Raw genomic sequence first — 20,741 nt, forward strand, 5'->3', positions numbered from 1 at the left:
CTTGTAAGCAGGCTCTTCTGAGCATTGCCTGTTCTTTTACTTATTTATTTATTTATTTTTTCCAGTAATCTCTATGCCCAAACTCACGACCCTGAGATCAAGAGTCACATGCTCACTGACTGAGCCAGCCAGGCCCTCCTGCCTGTTCATGGTTTTTGTTTTTTGGGTTTTTTTTTTAATCACTTTCCTCTTCAGCTGTTTTATTCTTATTAATTCATAGGAGTTCTTTGTGTATTCTGCCTAATAACCAATGTCTATAATATTCATTAGAAAATTTTTTCTCAAGTGTTTTTTAATGGACATAATGGATATGGGTGCCAAAGAGACTAAAATACCTAGAAAAAGAATTTCTAGGTCATATGGTAGGTTTATGTTTAACTTTATCAGAAACTTCCAGACAGGTTTCCAAATTGGTTGTAATATTTTAAACTCCTGCCAGAAAGGTAGAAGCATTCTAGATGTTCCACATTCTTGTCAACATTTAGCATGGTCAGTCTTTTTTAATATATATTTTTTAATATTTAAAAAAAGAGAGAGAGAGGAAGAGAGAGAGAGGGACACAGAATCCAAAGCAGGCTTCAGGCTCTGAGCTGTCAGCATAGAGCCCAACATGGGGTCCAAACCCATGAACCACAAGATCATGACCTGAGCCAAAGTCAGACACTTAACCGACTGAGCCACCCAGCGCCCCTTATCATGGTCAGTCTTTTTTACGTCAGCCATTCTAGTGGGTGTGCAGTGATATCTCATTGTAGTTTCATTTGAATTGTCCTGGTCATTTATGGTGTTGAGCACTTTTCATTTGTTTCCTGGCCACTGTGCATCTACCTGGTGAAATGCCTGTTCAGATATTAGGTTATGTGTGTTTTTATTATTCACTTGTGGGAATTGTAGTTGTCTTTATATATTCTAGATACAAGTTCTTTGTAAGATATATGTATTGCAAAGATTTTATCCCAATGTGTAGCTTACCTACTTATTTTTTAACAACGTCTTTTGAAAGTTTCCATTACTCCATTTTATCAGTCTTTTTTTTTTTTAATTGTCAGGTATTTCCAGAAGTTCTAAATCTTTCCTTATTTCTAAGTGTGTATATATTCTCCTAGAAACTTTGAAGTTTTAGCTTTTATGTTAAAGGTGTTATGGTGCTTTAGCATCTTGGTCAAAAGTCAACAAGTCATATAAACATAAGTCTATTTCTGGTCTCTCTATTTGGCTCCATTAATCTATTTGTCTACCTTTGCAGGAATACCACACTGTCTTAATTTCTTCAACTTATATTAAGTCTTGTAATCAGATAGCTTAAGTCTTCCACTTTTGTTCTTCTTTGTTAAGATTGTTTGGGCTATTCTAGGTCTTTTGCATTTCCACATAAATTTTAGAGTTTTTTTAATTTCTACAAAAATCTTGCTGAAATGTTGACTGGTATCGAATTGAATCTACAGATCAATTTGGTAAAAAGTAACATTTAACAATATTGAGATTTCTGATGCATGAACATGGTATACTTCTCCATCTAGTTAGGTCTGCTTTCATTTATCTCAGTAATGGTTTGTAGTTTTCATTGCAGAAGTCTTAAATATATTTCATAAAATTTGTCCCTAGGTATTTTGTATTTTTAATGATATAGTAAATGGTGTTTTTTAAATGTCATTTTCGAGTTGTTTGTTGCTAGTATATAGAAATACAATTGAATTTTATATAGTGACTTGCATGTAGTAGACAGCTTCTTATAACCCCCAGTGATGATCCCCTCTTCCGGTATTCATATGGTTGTATCATCCCCTCATTCTATGTGTGGGCTGGACCTAGTATCTATTTCTAACACATAGAACACAGCAAAAGAGATGGGATTTAGGTTACAAAAAGACTGACTTTTGTGTTGCTAATTCTAGCTTGCTTTAATTTGCTTTCTTGCTCTCATGGGAGTCAGCTGCTCTGCTGGGATATGTTCAATGGAGACAATTGTATGGTAAGGAACTGAGGGAGGTCTCTAAACATTACCAGCAGAAAAATGGCAGCCTTCACAGTGCATGAGGAACTAAATCCTGCCAGCAACCATACAAGTGAGATTGCAAGTGTGACTCTTTCACGTAACTTGTGCCTCAACTTTTGACCCCAAGAAATCATGAAATACTAGATGTTTTTTGTTTTATGTTGCTAATTTTGAGGTAATGTTATGCAACTATAGATAATGAATATGCCACAAACTTGCAAACTCACTTATTAGCTCTAATAATATTTTTTGCAGACTCTAAGATTTTCTACATACAAAATTAAGTTTAATTAAAAGTTTCATTATGTACTTTCCAATCCATATTCTTTTTTTTTTTTTTTTTGGTCTGTTTTGTTTTATTGCATTGACTAGGAACTGAAGTACAATGTTGAATAGAAGTGATGATATTGACTATCCTTGCCTTGTTCCCCATTTTAGGAGAAATGTATTCAACTAAGTGTGATGTTGGCTGTAGGTTCTTTGTAGATGTCTTCCATCAATTGAGGAAGTTCTCTCTGATCCTAGTTTTCTAAGGGTTTTCATCAAGAGCAGATAATGAATTGTTTCCAGTGTTTTCTCTGCATTTATTAATATGATCATATTATATTAATTTGATGATTTACATTAATTGATTTTAGAATATTAAACCAACCATGCATTCCTGGCAGAAACCCAATTTCATCATAAAGTATCATCCTCTTTACACATTGCAGGATTAAATTTGCTAATATTTAGCTAGGGATATTTGCATTAATATTCATGAAAGATATTGTTTCTTCTTTTAATGTCTTTTACTGGTTTTGTTATCAGGGTTATGCTGACCTCATAAAGTGTTTTGGGAAGTGTTTTCTCCTCTCTATATCATAAAAACATAAATTAAAAAAACCAAACAGTAAAGCAATCTGGATCTAGTGTTCATTTGTTTTCAATTTATTAATTTAAGTTGAAGTTGTTAATATGCTTTTCATTACAAATTAAGTCTAATGGGTATGTATAGGGCTGCTCAAATTTTCTATTTCTTCTTGTATGCATTTTGGTGACTTTTTTTCTTTCAAGGAATTTTTACATTTTGTATGAGTTGTCAAATGTTTTGGACAAATTTTTTCATAATATCCTCTTGATGTCATTTTAATGTTATATGATCTATAATGTTGTTCTTTTATTCTCAATATTGGTAATTTGTTGTTTGGGTTTTTTTTTTCCTCAGTCGAGTTATGGGCTTATCAATTTTATTAATCTTTCAAGGAACTAACTTTCTATTTAATTGATTTTTCTCAATTATCAGCTTTTTATTTTGTTTCTGCCTTTATCTTTAGTAATTCATTCCTCCTGATTATTTCAAGTTTAATTTGCTTTTGTTTTAGCTTAGCTTCCTAAGTTGGTACTTTGATCATTATTTTTAATGGTTTACCCTTTTCAAATAAAAGTATGAACTACAAATTTCTGTTAAGCATTGCTACAATGCAGACTTTTGTATGCTGAATTTTTATTATCATTCAGTTAAAAATATTTTTCTGATTCTTCTTCACATTTTTTTCTACCCCAATTTATCTCTTTTCTCCTCCTAATGTTGTCCGATATTATAAGCCTTTTTTTTTTTTTCCTTTCTGGGCTTTAGTTTGTATAGATTCTACTGCCTGTCTTCAAATTCACTATTTCAGCAGTGTCTAATCTATTAATAATAATATTAAATCAATAAATGGTTTTGGATATTATATTTTTCAGTTCTATAATTCCTATCAACTCCTTTTTTTATAAATTTTCTTTCTCTATTGAAATTCCCTATTTATTCCTTTAATGTGTGTATGTTGTCTTTTAAATCCTTGGACATATTTATAAAGTATTTTTCCATGACTTCCATCATCCCAATAATTTCTGGGTCTGTTTCTATTGCTTGATTTTCTTTCTGGTTAAGGATGCCATTTTCTTTTGCATATCTTCAGTACATTAGATATTAGACATTGTGAATGTTACACTGTTGAATGCAAGAATTTGCCTTGTTTTTAAGGGTGCTCGACTGGGGAGGGCAGGTATTTAGTTACTTATGAATCTGCTTCACATTTTTGAAGCTTATCTTTAAACTGTGTTAGAATGGGTCTGGTGTAGCTAGGGCCACTTGAGCTCCTTTGCAGGATCTCTACCAAATGCCCTGTGGGTTCAGTGAGGTCTCTCTGTTCTGGCTGGTTTGGATATCAAATGCCTCCCAATCTTTGTGAGCGCCACTAGTTGTTCAGCTCATTAGTTGGTCCACTCGTATTACTTTCTTCCCGGGTCATCTTTTTTTGCCTGGCTTGTGGAGTCTTGCTCTATGAACAGCTCAGTATTTGGTCAAAGACCCAGAGAATCTCCTGTTTAGACTTCTTTTTCTGTTTAGCTCCCTCTTCTTTGTATACTGCTCTGTAAATTCTAGCTCACCTCAAAAGCCCTGAGTTCCAATGTCTATCTCCTGTATTCAGCAAGACTACTGTGCTGTTTGACCTTGCTCTCTATACCACAGTCTGCAAAGTGCCTCCAGGTAAATAGCCAAGTTGATCATGGGGTGATCATCTCATTTCGTTCTCTTCTCTCAGGGACTGTGGTCATATGTTATTTTTATTCAACATCTGAAAACAGTTATTAATATATTTAACCTAGTTTTATAGTTGTTTGCAATAAAAAGAGCTAATTACTTCATCATGGCCCAAGAGTTTTTACTTTTTAATCGTAAATATGTTTTAAACGTTATTGAATGCAGTTTTTTCACCTGTCAAGGTTATCTTGTGACTTTTCTTCAATTTGTTATGGCGGTGAATTACTTTAATAACTTTTCTAATGATAAAATGTCCTCATATGCCTAGGATAAACTCAACTTGATAATGATGTTTTATTTTTTTAATACTTGCTTGATTTGTTTTGCCAATGTTTTGTTTAGGATGTTTATTCAAGAATGAGATCAGCCTCTATACTTTCATCCTCATACTGTCTTGGATTTTGGTAATCAAGATTATGCTATTCTTTAAAAGACTCCCGGGGGGGGGGGTGTTCATTTCCTTTTAGTGTTGTAATAATTTATTATAAACTCAGTGACTTAACACAACACAAATTTTTTATCCTACAGTTCTGGAAATCACAAGTCTAAAATGAGTTTCACTGGGCCAACAGTAAGCTGTCAGTATGTCCATGCTCACTCCACAGGCTCCAGGAAAGAATCCGTTTTATTACCTTTTCTATCTTCTAGAGGCTACCTGCATTCCTTGACTCATGGTCTCCTTCCAGCTGGCAATCACATCACTCTGACCTCTGTTGTCAGTCACTTTTTCTTTCACTCTGGTTTTTCTACTTTTATTCACTTATAAGTACACTTTATATTGGATTTACATTGGAACTACATAATCCAGGATAATCTCTCGTAATCCTCAATTTAATCACACCTGCAAAGTTCCTTTGCCAAGTGAGACAAATATTCATAGGTTCCAGTAGTTAGGACATGGATATCTTTGGTGGTGGGCATTATTCTGTCTACCACAAAAAAGAGAACATTCCCCAGTTTTCTTTTCTTTGAAAAATCTTATGGAAAATTTGGATGATCTATTCCTTGAATATTTGATAAAATTTATCTGTCAAATTATATGGGACATGTTTATGGATAACTTTTTAAAAGAAACATAGCCAAAATGTATGTGTGCGTGTGTATGTATGTTTGTGTTTCTGTGTATGTTTCAAAATAACCATAAGAAAATTATTACTAAGAATATGATTATTACTTTTAAGTATTTCTAACCATAGGACATATCTTTCCATGGTATACTATATACCATCTTCCACCAAAACACAATGTTTTAAAATCTCTTTAAATAATTTTTTTCTATGTAATTAAACCACCAACTAAAGATATAGTTGGGTTCTTTTGTCTTTTTATATTTCAGAATTCTTATAATTTTGATTTAATTTTGCCTTGTAGGGGCACCTGGGTGGCTCAGTTGGTTAAGCATCTGACTTCAGTTCAGGTCATGACCTCGAGGCTCCTGAGTTCAAGCCCTGCATTGGGCTCTGTGCTGACAGCTCAGAGCCTGGAGCCTGCTTTGGATTCTGTGTCTCCTTCTCTCTCTCTCTGCCCCTCCCCCATTCGCACTCTGTCTCTCTCTCTTTCAAACATAAAAAATAAAAACATTTAAAAAGTTAAAAAAATAATTTTGCCTTATAATTATGTAAACATTTGTATTGTTCCAATATCAACACTATAAAACAGGATTTATTCAGATAAGTCTAGCTTCCTGACCAGTCCCCTAACCTTATTTCCTTCTTCACCATGTAAGTAATCATTTTCACCAGTTTTTTTGGTTTATTATTCCAGGGTTCTATTTTTAATGTTAGCAATTATGTATTTGTATGCATGTATGTATATTAGTTCATAATTATAGAAGTATATGTGATTATATGTATTTTTTTTTACATAAAAGATTGCATGGTAAACACAGTGCTCTAAATTTTACTTTTCTTACTTTTTTCTTACTAACACTATATTTTGGAGACCACTTCATGACTATAGGCAGAGAACTCCCTTAAGATTTTTTTATAACCTCATCGGACTCATTGTGTGCATGTACCATGTTTTTTCCTTTTCAAATAATTCCATATCTTTGGACATTTGAGTTATCATAGTTTTGTTTTGTTTTGTTTTTTAACAACTGACAATCAGTTTATTAAAAAAGTTGATTTAAGCATCTTTGCTTTGATGGTGACTTCAGCCTCAACTCCTGGCTCAATACTGATGGAAGTAATCTGTTTAACAATATCAGAAAGACCGTGCAGATCAATGAGTCACTTGTGAATCCTTGTCTAAAAATGATTCCAGGTCTTAAAACCTTTACCACAAGGAGTTTTTCTTGTACTGATTCTTGGAGTCTTTAGGCATCCAAACTGGTCCTTTCACTTTGAGATTCTTTTCCTTTGCACCTCTGATCAAGTCAGCACATACCTTCTCCAAAGATTTTACATTGTGTCTTGTTAGAGTAATTCTAATTCGATGAATTGCCACCTCTGGTGCCATGGGTGTCTTTCCGGGGTCTTTAAAAGTCATGGCTGCAGTGCAAGTTCCTGGCTGACTTGTTCCTAGGGGAGAGTGAACAGCGGGGAGTCAGGAGCAGGAGCAGGTCTTCAAAGCTCTGTTGTAGCTGTGGCCCCCGTCCGTCCTCAAAGTGGTGAGTTACTTTAGTTTTTGTCTAATAGTTACTCAACAAAAAACTTTAGGCATATGTTATTTTATATTTTTCTAGTGTATTTTTATTTCTTAATTTTTTTTGAAGTTTATTTATTTTGAGAGAGAGAGAGAGAGAGAGAGAGAATCCGAAGTAGGCCCCATGCTGTCAGATCTTGCCAACTGCAAGATTATGACCTGAGCCAAAATCAAGAGTTGGATGCTTGACTGACTGAGCCACACAGGCCCCCTGCTAGTGAATTTTTAGTATAGCTTCCTAGAAGTGGGACCACTGGTTCAAAGAGTTAGTACTTTCCTGTACATCCACAGAATCATCACAGAATATCTTGTCAAGTTTTTTGGATCATTGCCAGTATGATAGGTAAGAAATGGCTTTGCAGTATACTTGTTGAGCATCTTTCCCTAGGTTTTTTACAGTTCCTTTTTGTGTTTTATTTAAGATGGATAAAAGTATAGGGGTGCCTGGGTGGCTCAGTTGGTTGGGTGTCTGACTTCGGCTCAGGTCATGATCTCACGTTTTGTGAGTTTGAGCTCCACATCAGGCTCTGTGCTGACAGCCTGAAGCCTGCTTTGGATTCTGTGTCTCCCTGTCTCTCTGCTCCTCCCCTGTTCATGCTCTCTCTCTCTCAAAAAAAAAAAAAAAGATGGATAGAAGTATTATCTATACTTTTCTATAGGGCTAATGGCATTTTCCTTTAGTTTTTAGATATTAGATATCAACAACTTTTTGTGATATAGATTGCTAATATTTTTTAATTTGTCTTTTCCCCTCAAAATATCAAGTTTCATTCTTCTACCTAACTTCTTTTAATTTTTTAGTTGGACTTACTTTCTTTTGCCACCTACCAGTAATCATCAAGGCAACACTTCCATTAACTTTTAGTTCCCCTACTTAAACAGAGGCTCTTGAAAATTACTGTTTTATTATAAAATAATGTATACCTAGAGTGAAAAAATACAGAGAGACATTCTTCTGCAATTCTGTTATCCAAACATAAATATTAATACTTTAAAGTATGTGTTCCTATTTTCAAAATATAGTTTTACAATGGTAGATACATGTCATTATATATTTGTCAAGACCCATAGAATGTACCATAATGTACCGTAGAATGTACCAAGAGTAAACCATAATGTACATTATGGACTTTGGCTGATAATGATGTATCAGTGTAGGCTCATAGATTATAACAAATATACCACTGTGGTTCAAGATGTTGAGTGGAGGAGGCTTTGTGTATGTGAGGGCAGGGGGTATATGTGAACACTGTACTGTCAGCTCAGTTTTGCTGTGAAAATTGCTCTAAAAAATAGCATATTAAATTTCAAAAATATACATATGTTGTTTTATGTAATATTCATATACTGTTATGGGCAATCTGCCATTTTCATTTAATAATGCTTTATGTTGTATAGGATTCTATTTTATTGTTTTTTTTCCACTTAGTTTTTATCTTTTACATTGCAATTGAATGTCCTTATAACCAAGTCCATGATATTTCCTAGTAAAAGTTCATAGAAATGAAATAATTGCTCAAAAGAAATGCACATTTTAAATGCTTGTGATATTTATCATCATCTCTCATAAGGGCATAATAGATATTTGTTAACTGAATGAATGAAAACTGGTAGCTTTTTGTGAGGAGGGAGGAAGTGAAGAGTCAGGACAGCTGGCTTTCACTTATGAGGGCACCTGGTACTGAAGAGACAGTGGGAGAGTGAAATTGCAAACATTTTTCAAACCACACCCTACCATCCCATCTCCCAAAAACACCTGGCTTTTCTCCAAGGGGGAGAATCTCAAATGTTAGGCAGCTGTGGAAATGCTTGTATTATACCCCTCCCCCACTGAGCCTCACTGCCTTATGGGACTTGTGATTCTGTGACAGAGAATATAATGAAGAAACAAGGCAAGTATATTTGACTTTCTGAGGCAGGAGATTCAACTAGAGAATTTCAGATTTTCAAAATGAGGGTCAAATTAGAAGGGGCTTGGTTATCTCTGAGCCTGCATGGGGCAGTAGAAGGAGCTGAGGTTTCAGGCAGAGCTATGTCTGGGCTCACTTCTTGGTTCTGCTACTAACTGTCTTTGTGGACGTGGCCACTGGACTCTTTCTGGGTCTCAGTGATGTCAACTGTTCCAATCAGCTTGTGAGGACAGAGAGAGTATAGAAGTACCCCTTACCCACGGTTTCACTCTCTGAGGTTTCAGTTACCTTCAGTCAACTGTGGTCTGCAAATATTAAATGGAAAACTCCATAAATAAACAATTCATATGTTTTAAATTTCATGCCATTCTAAGTAGCATGATGAAATCTCATACCATCCCACCGGGGATGTGAGTCGTACCTTTGTCCCACGTATCCACACCATACACACTACCTGCTCATTAGTCGCTTAGTGGTCATCTTGGTTATCAGACCACCCACCTGGGTATTGCAGTACTTGTGTTCAAATACCCCTTATTTTACTTAATAATAACCCCAAAGCACAAGAGTAGTAATGTTGGCAATTCATGGCCAAGGAGAAGCCATGAAGAGCTTTCTTTGAGTGAAAAGATGGCAGTTCTCAACTTTAGGAAGAAAAAGCAATCGTATGCTTAGGTAGCTAAGATCTACAGTAAGAATGAATTGTGTGTGCTAGTTTTATTGTTGTTGATCTCTTATTATGCCTAGTTTATAAATTAAACTTTATCATAGGTATGTATGTATAGGAAAAAACATACTACGTATAGGGTTTGGTGTTATCAGAGGTTTCAAGCATCCACTGGGGGTCCAGGAACATATCCCCCACAGATAGGTATGTGTGTCCAGGGCTTAGCACATCTGTTGCATAGTGAACGTTCACTAAATATGTGATCCCTCCTCCTTTCTGTAACCAGAGTGCCCGATGATATGGACGAGCTGAGGTGTGATGTTCTTTTTCATGGTATACCCCATTTGCAGTTCCCTACATATAAAAACCCTGCTTAGGAGCAACCTGTCCACAGAATGACAGTATCAGCCATCCTCTTTCATCTCTGCCACCAAACCCTCGATACTACTTTTGTGGGACTCTCTTCCCTGGCCTAATCCAAGCTCTCCCATTCGGGGCACCAAAGACGTGCTGCCCCTTCATGGATATCAGCTGCCATCACTGCTCTCTGCACCTCCTACCTGCCAGTATCGCCAGACTCCCACACCCCCTCTGCCCAGGAGAGTACCAGCACCACACCCTCTAAAAACTGCACCCAAATCCCTGTTCCTTTGTCCCTGGATCAGCTGGGCATTCAGCTGGTATTCCCAGTTTGAGCTCCAAGAGTGTTCTCGAGATCATGTGTCTACAAGTAGTGGGAAAGTTGATCCCACTGGCCCCTGCCTTATTTTGTGACACGCAAGTTGACACAATAAGAAGCCGCTTTAACCATGAAATACCTGGTTCCTAGTTCCTGTTCTGCCACAGTCTAGCTGGGGCCCTTGAGCCTAGTCATTTCACCTCCCTGTGCCCCAGTTTCTGTAGATGTAAAAAAGAAGAGGTCAGATTAAGTAATAATTCCTCTAGTTGGGCATTCATCATTTCCCTATGCTATTCTTTTATATGATGGGGAGAAAATAGTGGCATATGTGTGATCACAGTCTCAACTCTTGGGCTTCTAGTGTTGTAGAAACACAAGTGCATCAAATCCCTTAGCCCTTGGGGTGACCCAGCAAAGCCTCAATTACTTGTCAATGACAGACCGAGGTTCCTTTCACATAACACGATGTGGTGATGGGAATAACAAGCAACTCAGCTTTCACACATTGCCCAGGATCGTCTCATTTCATCCTCATGACAAGCCTGTGAGGCTGGTTTTGTTCCATGTAATACATAAGGAGAATGAGGCCTAGTGGAATTACATACCCCATAAGGTTACCTACTTAGTAAATGTGGCCTGACTTCAGAGCCCATGCTTTCTGCCTTGGTGTGTGCTACTCAGTGATTTCCAAGCTCTCTTTCATCTTTATGATCCTAAACAGACTTTTTGGGCACTAGCCTGGGAACCCTTTCTGGGGTGTTTTGATGGGTGAGCATGTTTAGATGGCCTAACAATTGACTTTCACATGAAAGGTTTTAAAAAAAATACAATCCAACTAAAATATAACCTGTGGGTATGGGTGTAAAAAACCAACAAATCAAGCTTTGTTATGTTTAGCTACACTCACAGCTACCATTTCTGCTCTCCCGCCTGCTTACTTTCTCAGCTCTCAACCATATCATTTCCATCACTCAGCCACTCTTGACTCCTATAGCCATGGCTAAACACCCTCCCTGCATCCCCACCCACTCTGCACACACTGTCAGGCATCACAACTGAGCTGTTCTTCTTTAAAATTGCCTCCAAGGGGTGCCTGGGTGGCTCAGTTGGTGAAGCATCAGGCTCTAGACTTTGGCTCAGGTCATGATCTCACAGTGGTGAGATCGAGTCCCAAGTGGGGCTCCGTGCTGGGCGTGGAGCCTGATTAAGATTCTCTTTCTCCTTCTCCCCTCCCCCGCTCTCACTCTTACTTTCTCTCTCTCTCTCTCAAAAAAAAAATTACCTCCAAAACCTGTCCTGTCTTCCAAGGCTTCACTGCTGCCCCTCACACCTCCCACATGGCAGCAGCTTTCCAGGTCCTGTGCTGTCCTTCCAGCTGGCCAGGGAGTGTGATTAGGGCATATCAAATGGACAGCAAGAACCAGGTCAAGAGTAAGGGATAGGTTTCCTGAGACCTGAAGCCCTAGCAACCTCCAAGACTGTGCAGAGAGAGGTCAGTGCAAAAGTGATGCCAAATCCAGGGTGTCAGCAATGCAAGCAACTATCTCACCTTGAACAAAGACAAGGGGAACTTTCCAGAACTGCCTCAGAACAGAGGAAATGATGTTCTGACCATCCTGGAGAGAAGAAACGTGTTGGGAGGATTTGAGTAGCTCTCTGCCTCTGACATTGGTGCAAGCCAACCCCATCTCAGGAAAGATGCCCTTCTAGGCCCTTCTGGGCATGCTCATCCAACATAGATTTGGGGCAAGGAAAAAGGGCTGGGAACAATCAGAAAGGGGGATCTGAGGACTTTGCTATCCTTCAAATCTAGAATCCGAGAAGCCTTCCTCTCTTTCAGTTTCTGCCTTGAGCCCTGCAAGATTGCTTATTGCATGTCTTTTAATCCCTGCCCCCTTCCGAGAATGACTTTGAGAGCCTCTCTCTATTCCTTGCTATCAAACATAAGGAGCCCTTCACCTCCCAGCACTCGAACCAGTATTACAGCTCTTTGGGGCTGTGGGGTTTGTGGAGAATGGATTCCCAAACAGCTGCAGGGCAACTACAGCCTCTTAGCAGACTGCCTAGCACATAGAAAATTTGTTGAACTAAATTACTGAAACAAGGCAGGCAGAAGGATTGCATTTAAAACACCCTGGAGCATATGTTCCCATGAGGTGCTGGGACTGCAGGCTTCACGGAAACAGCAGCAGCCAACATCTCAACCTGGCAATCAGAAAAGAAGATGTTGAGGGGACCCAGAGGTCACAAAACAGAGATACATAGAAGTCCTATAGACTGAGGACTTGTGAGTCAGAATTAAGCCTTCTCAGACACGCCCCCAAATCCTAGCGATTCAGAACTGACAAATTCAAGGCTCCCACGTGACCATTCCCCACCCACTGCCTGCCCCAAACGTTAATTGTGCACAAGTCTCTGTCACGGAGCCCGTAAACGCCTCAGGATCCTTCTCAACACAGTACTTCAGGAAGCCATTAACATCAAAAGGTCGGCAGTTGGGATAAAACTTATCTGCCACCCTTATGTAACCTGTCTCTCTCGTTCAAAGGGGAGGAAACTGAGTTAATGACGTTTACTGAATTCTCCATTCCCCTTGATTATTTAGTAAAAGAATTCAAAGTAGCACATAGAACTTTTTACTCCTTTCCCAGTGCTCTTTCTAGTAACTATCTCTGAACCTGGAAATGCCCATTTGCAATAATATTGTCTTGGAAACTTAAGAGATTTCCCAACACTTATGACTCACATGGTGTCTTATGAACGGCTATCTGGCCTTCACCTCAAAATAGTGGAAATGTAAGTCAGTGGTGACCATGGCAGGTTAGATGTGAACTTGGGCATAATTCTTTTTGTCTCCATTTCCCATGTTTTGCCTCTCTCATCATTTCTCTAGGGGAGTCTAGCAGCTGAACTCAAATGACCATATAAATGGCAAATGCCTATAAGAGATAAATGCTGAAGCAAAACAGTCATGTTTGGGGGCATTTTAGGATCGATTTCTGTTTTCTTAAGCTTTTTTGCTTTGTAGCAAGAGCATCTTTTGAGTGTATTTTGCTCTCTTTGATTGTTCACCTTCTCATAAGGGAAAAAAAATCTTAATAAATCTTTTGTCTGTTTTGAATTCTATAGATTAAATTTTTACCATGCTAATATACTATAATGCTGAAAGAAGATAATTATGCGGTAAAATTAAGACATTCTGCAATTATATCTTGTAATATCATTAATTTCCAGATGCACACAAATTATATCTACCTCAAGAAGAATGGTAATTTCCTTTGTTTCGCTCACAAAAGCAGGTAATAGCAATCTTTCTCCTGCAATTATTTTAGACAAATTTTCCAATTTGTTATCTTAGACCTCTCAGAGCAGTAATGATACATTATCTCAAGTTTCCAGTTTTACTTTTATCATTGTATCACTAATGATCTTTTAGATTAAAAATGTTGTTTTCTTTTTGAAAAAGCATTGACACTTATTGTCATATCTTTCCAGCCTCTTCATAATCTTAGGAGAGAAATCATTAATGGTAATGAATGAACGGGCTTATTGAAAAAATTATGCCATAGATAACATGTTCCCATTTATGCTAACATGAGATCTATTTCATGCAAGACATATAGAGAAAAAATTAATGGCACAGAACAAAAGAGCTTAAAGAAGCATCCCATGAGTAGCTTATAAAGTTATTCCAATCTTTATTAGAATTTTGTATTCACACCAAATCAACAAATATTATTAAGCACTAATTCTATGCAAAACACTGTATCAGGGAGTAAAAATGTCAATGGGGCCTCTTAGAGTGCATAGACTGGCTGGGGAGACAAGAATGAAAGAAATCAGTATGGAAGAATGAGTAGCAATAGAAAGCAAGAGGTCCAGTAGTAATACAAGACTATTACCAGGTGAATCTTAGAGAAAGGAATTCTGTGGGCTCAGAGGAAAGAAAGCACATGGGGTTTGGGGTTCCTAGAGCAGGAAAGAGATACATGGAACTAAATATAAGAGAAAAGACCCCATGGCCAAAGTAGAATTTGATCAAGTAAGCCTTCTCCATGAACTCATCTTTCATTGTCATCATCTTTCCACACCTCACCAAGACTCGCCTCATCTGGCCTTGCTTTATTTCTCATTTCTGTTTTCTCTTTGCAATATCACTAACTCTCATGGATTCAATAACGTTATGTCTTAAATCTCAGTCTCCAGCAAATCTGTGTCTCTCCACTTGGACTTTGAATCCCACTACGCTTCCTGCTTGCACTGATACCTTTCTTCCCACTCCAGTATGAACAAATCTTGTCTATCGAGCCAGTCCAGTTAAGTGCAACCTCCAGGAAGCTTTCTCTTGACCCTCTCAGTTGGAAATTATATGTCCCTTCAAGTCCTACAGCACTTTTTTTTTTTACCTCTACCATGAACTACCCTTATTGTTTGCTAAAAAACTGAACTATGGTTATTTGCCATCATGATTTCCTCTTTAAGCATATGTGTATCTATGTTTCCACCACCAAAAGAAGTAGACCCAGAAGCCTAATTTGTACTATATGTACTATATGTACCTCCTGGCCATAACTGATTCTGCCATAGGTGGATTCTGTCTCTGGTTGGGCAAAGTCAATTTTCTTTCACAGCAGTTGCAACCTAGAGAAGCAAATGAGTTTCTACTGGTTCTTGAATTTAAAATACATTTGGAATCAAACAACACTTTCAATAGCATGTAAAGACAATGCACAGAATGGAAGAAGACAGTTGCATAAGGGTCTATTATGCATAATATATAAAGAACTCTTACCACTCAACAACAGAAAGACAAACAATTCAATTGAAAACTGGGCAAAGGATTTGAATAGACTTTTTTCAAAGATATACCAATGGCCAACCAGTATGTGAAAAGATGCTTAACATAATTAGTCATGAGGAAAATGTAAATCAAAATCATAATGACATAGTACTCACACACACTAGGTTGGCCATAATAAAAAAAAAAAAGGAAAAAAACAAGTGCTTGCAAGGATGTGGAGAAATTGGAGCCCCCACACATTGCTGGTGACAACGTAAAATGGTGCAGCTGCTGTGGAAAAAATGTTGGTAGTTTCTCAAAAAGCCAAACATAGAATTATAATATGAACCAGCAACCCCAGTCCTATGTACATCTTCAAAAGAATTGACAATGGGTGTTCACACAAAAACTTGTACATGACTGTTCATAACAACATAATTAATAATAACCGAAAAGTGGAAAAAACCCAAGTGTCTATCAGTGGATGGATAAATAAAATGTGGTATATCCATAAAATGAAATGTAATTCAGCCATAAAAAAGAATCAAATATTGACACATGCTACGACATGGATGAATGCTGACAACATAATGCTAAGTGAAAGAAGTCAGACACAAGAGCATTGCATGATTCCATTTATATAAAATACACAGAAGAGATAAATCCAGAGAGACAGAAAGGAGATTGCGGTTGCAGGAGACTTGGAGATGAGGGGAATAGGGAGTGACTACTTAATAGGTATGGGGTTTCTATTTGGGAGAATAACAGAGTTTTAGATCTTAACAATGATGATGGTTGCATAACATTGTGAATGTAATTAATGCCTCCAAAGTGTACGCTTTAACATGATTTAAATGATAAATTTCACGGTGTGTGTATTCCTAAAGTTATTCCAATCTTTACTCAAATGTATTCATACCAAATCAACAAATGCTATTCCATGCATATTCCATGTGTATTTTACCATAACAATAACAAAAGACATTTAGAACGGTTGGTTGACTTTGTCCATTATATTCATGGAGAATCAGAAAAATCCAACCCACAAAGAGTGAATGATGAAGCAACTGAGCAGAGAGAAATGTGAAGCCTGAGAACAGGAAAGAGAAGTTGCTCCTGTCCTTCCAGAGCTGGCCTCAGCCTTCAAGAGGCTCACATGGATTTGCAGCCTTGGACTTCTACAAGCATCTGAAATTCCCTCTTCACAATTCAGTAATTTGAGGGGGTTAGTGCCACAAAGAGCTAGTAGGACACACACCCTCCCTCCTCCCCAGCTCCTTAAGGGCATGGTCTGTAGGATAACTCATCTCCACTGTTTTGCCCACGGGGCTCACATAGCCTAATACCCATTGTTTAACTGGCACACAGTATATGTGCATTAAAAAGAAAGAAGGAAAAATAGATTCAAAACCAACACAGGCCAAAAAAAAGTAAAAAAGCCCCAAAACTTTTTGACCTAAGTAAAAACAGACCTAATGGAAGAATTTCCTCCCATTTCTCATAATAATTTAAATCAGGTTGCTTAGTAACCATCTTCCTTAAAATGGTACATTTATAAAAAATAGTGTTTTTATAAGAAGCTGTGGATTTCCAAGCCAGATTTTATAACCTCATGCAGGCCCATATGTCTTTTTTCCAGGCCAAATTCCAACTGGCTTGCAGAGGGATATGCATGCTGAAAAGCAATGCTGAGAATGTGGAGGGTCAGGTCGATAGGGGAGGAAGAATTTCAGTGTAACAGTAATATCAAAGGGTGCCTTGAAATGAAAAAAGATCTTGATTTTAATGCTGTATATTTATTTTCTTGGAAAGAAAATCATTGGATAGTATTGGCCAGGAGTGTCATGCCCATGACTTTCTGGTGTTCCTATCAAGTCACATGAAGACATGTCTAAAGATGGCAGAAAGGAACTCTTAATCATTTGGATTTTATATGAAAACTCCCAAGCCCTGAACAAAAACATGACCTAGGAGATACAACCATCTTGTTATTTTTTTCATGTAATGCAATTTTGGTATTCCTTCTCAATTGTGTATCATAATAAGAATTACCATTTAACATTATATATTATCGCTACATTTGTATAGTTCTTACCAGTTTTCATTGATCATCTCCTGAAACAGGATATCTTGAATCAAAGAATGAAATAGGATGATGGTATTTGTTTAAAAAAAAAAAAAACTTATCCTAACCAATTTTTTGGTATCCTCAGGGCAAAAAGTGTATCTCATTGCATCCTTTCTGGGTTATGGCTCCTTTCTGTGCTTGATTCGGAACAGAGGCAGACACTGGAAGAGAAAACACTCAATCTGAAAACATCCTAAATCAAGGAACTCAAAAAGTCAAGTAGGCAGTCCTCAATTGGAGTAATTAGCAGAATAGCCCATCTAATGTCGAAGTGCCAGCAGGTACCAGAACCACATCTTGATTATTACACTGTTTAAATGCACTCATAGCATAATAGTGTACTACAACTAAAGAGCCCCTGGCATTTTCTAGGTCTGCTTCCCCCCTAAGATTCCTGTTCAGTCATTTTCCCTGGGGTTAAGATGGCTGGACAGTATCTCTTTGGGAACAATATGAATTTCAATAAAATCATAAAAGGACACGTTTGAGGAGCTCAGCTGTGCTTGCGTTTATTAGTTAAATAATTTAGAAAAACTTCTTTCTGCTTGACATCTCCTTAAATTGTATGACAGGATGAATTTGTCATAGAAACTGACAGGTAGCATTCTAAGTTGTCTGTCCCTGGTCCCAGCATCCAGCTGAGGTGATGTGTGTGTGTGTGTGTGTGTGTGTGTGTGTGTGTAGTGAACAATGGGGTTACCTACAAGATACAGTTATACCAGGAAGACTCAGCTCAGGGGCCACTTTAGCCAGAGGAGCTCACGATGGCCCCTCCCCAGTGCCACTGTACCTTGCTCTGGCCACCAGCAGTGGCAGTGGTGGACTCTAGAGATGGATAGGTAACTGATGGCCCAGTGACCCAGGAGCCACTTCTAGTAGTTATTGCAGCCTGGCCCAGAGCTCCCAGCCCAACTCTACAGACAAATCGTTTCAGAACAACCGCTACCTGTTCAGCATGGAATCAGGTACTGTCGGGGGTTCAGAACCTTGTAATTAATGGCTTCTACTCATACTGCTTACCAGTAGTAGTCACACCCAGATATAAAAAGTTAGGCCTATCTCGCTGAATTCCTTTGTATGTACACTACGTTATTCCAGATGAAAAACACTTTTTTCTCCCTCACTTGATAACAAACCACTTCTGAGATGAAAGGCACATACTTAGAATCCAGGAATGGCAATCCCAGCTCTATCTAGCTGTGTGGCCATGTGCATGTCGACTTCTCTGCGTCTGTACTTCCCTATTTGCAAAATGACACATGTATGCCACATGATCTCTAAGTTCCCTTCCAGCTCAAAATTCAGTATGAATGGAGTTTAAGTCACTAATATTTTAGTGGGATCGTAGAATGATAAAGAGGTATATTTTGTTTTTTAGGGTTTGAGTTCCTCAATTCATTAATTTATAGTACATTTTCAATTCGGTTGAAACTCAACTTCAGTTCCACTAAGAATTTAAACACTTGAATTTTTTATGTGTTATTCAATTTGTGATATTCAACAAATATTTATTCAGTGTCTACTGTGAGCTAGGTCATTGTTTGAGCTATGAGTTAGAGATAAATGAGGAGTGAGGCATGGCCCCTGCCCTCAGAAAACTCACAGCCTAATATAGGAGAATTAAGCCAGCATTGTGTTGTGTGCCAATTAGTAGGTGCTTTGGGGGTGCAGAGGAAGGGCTTAAAGAGTCGGGCAGGCACACGATATCCAAGAGAACACCTGAGGGAGACAACCATGAGCAGGACATGAGAGAGACAGAGATGCGGAGTAGTTTGTGCAAAGGCCCAAAGGTGAAAGAGAGCATGACAGCTTGGGAACTGTAAGTAGGGGCTGGAGCCTAGGGACTGAGGACTGGAGATAAATAAGGCCGAGGAGGTTTGGAATTATCACTATTTAATAAAGCAAATTACAAATCAGAAAAAGACAATCAGAACCTCGATGATGTACTATTATACTCTCAACACATGGGCAACAATTTTAAAGGTGGACAATACCAGGTGTTGTAAAGTAGAGCAATTGAATCTCCTACATGTTGTATGTGGTGAGAATACACACTGGTACAACCACTTTGTAAAACAGTTTTGAGATATCTATTACCAGCAATTCTAATCCACTCATCACAACATTGTTTGTAATACCCAGAAACAAAAGCAACCCAAATGTCCTTTAATGAGTGGAATAGATATGTTAGTTGTGGTAGGGTCATGTAATGGAATACTATACAAGAGCAAAGTAAACTATTTATAAAGATGTGCACTAATATGATTGCAGGGGGCACCTGAGTGGCTCAGTTGGTTGAGTGTCCTACTTCGGCTCAGGTCATGATCTTATGGTTCGTGAGTTCAAGCCTAACATCAGGCTGGTGGCTGGCAGTGCAGAGCCTGCTTTGGATCTTCTGTCCTCCTTTCTCTCTGCCCCTCTCCCACTCGGGGGTCTCTCTGTCTCTCTCTCTCTCAAAAATAAATAAACATTAAATGATAGTAATAAAAATATGATTTCAAATCACAAACTTAAGGCTGAAGGGGGAAAAAGACACAAAAATATATATAGTATTATTCTGTTTATATAAAGTTGAAAAACAGGGGAAACTAAACTTTCCTCTTTAGGAACTCATAATATAAAGCTATTTTCTATTTTATATAAATCTAGTTTTAAAAGGAAAAATTAGGGGTGCCTGGGTAGCTCAGTCGGTTAAGCATCCAACTCTTGATTTTGGCTCAGGTCATGATCTCACAGTTTCGTGAGTTTGAGTCCCACATCAGGCTCTGCACTGATACTGTGGAGCCTGCTTGGGATTCTCTCTCTCTCCTCTCTCTCTCTCTCTCTCTCTCTCTCTCTCTCTGTCCCTCACCTGCTCGCATGCTCTCTGTCTCTCTCAAAAATAAATAAATAAACATAAAAAATAATAAAAAAAAGAAAAGAAATTATCATAGGTCAGGGTAATGTTACCTCTGGGAGAAAGGGGTCTGTGATTTGGGAAGGGCTGACATGGAGTATTTTCTATAAAATTGTGTGTTAAACTGGATGTATATGTTATGTACTCTTCTCATTGCCTATTACATTGCACAATGAAAATCTTAAACAAAAAAAGGAAACACTAGAATCAAACATGACCCCCCCCCAAAAAAAATAGAGGCAGAGCAGGAGGGAAAGGAAAAAAGGAAAGAAGGTTAACATATACACTTAGTAGCCCTGATTATATTTGGGGCATGACAAGAGGGTCTTGGTGCAAAGATATTTGGGAGGAATGTTTGTCTCCATCTTAAGAACAACCCATTGTCTCCTCCCTCAGCCTGAGTGTGAAGTGGGAGACCACAGCCAAGGACAAAGCAGGAAGAATGACAAATAGAGTCAATCCCTTTCCTA

General features: G+C 38.0%; 1 pseudogene; it reads right to left on the bottom strand.

The window, feature by feature from the left end:
• Window positions 1-6,670: 6,670 nt before the first annotated feature.
• The window catches only part of LOC115519895, a 160,210-nt pseudogene continuing 146,139 nt past the window's right edge, over window positions 6,671-20,741 (bottom strand).

The sequence above is a fragment of the Lynx canadensis genome, chromosome C1 (genome assembly GCF_007474595.2).
Source record: "Lynx canadensis isolate LIC74 chromosome C1, mLynCan4.pri.v2, whole genome shotgun sequence".
Lineage (NCBI taxonomy): Eukaryota > Metazoa > Chordata > Mammalia > Carnivora > Felidae > Lynx > Lynx canadensis.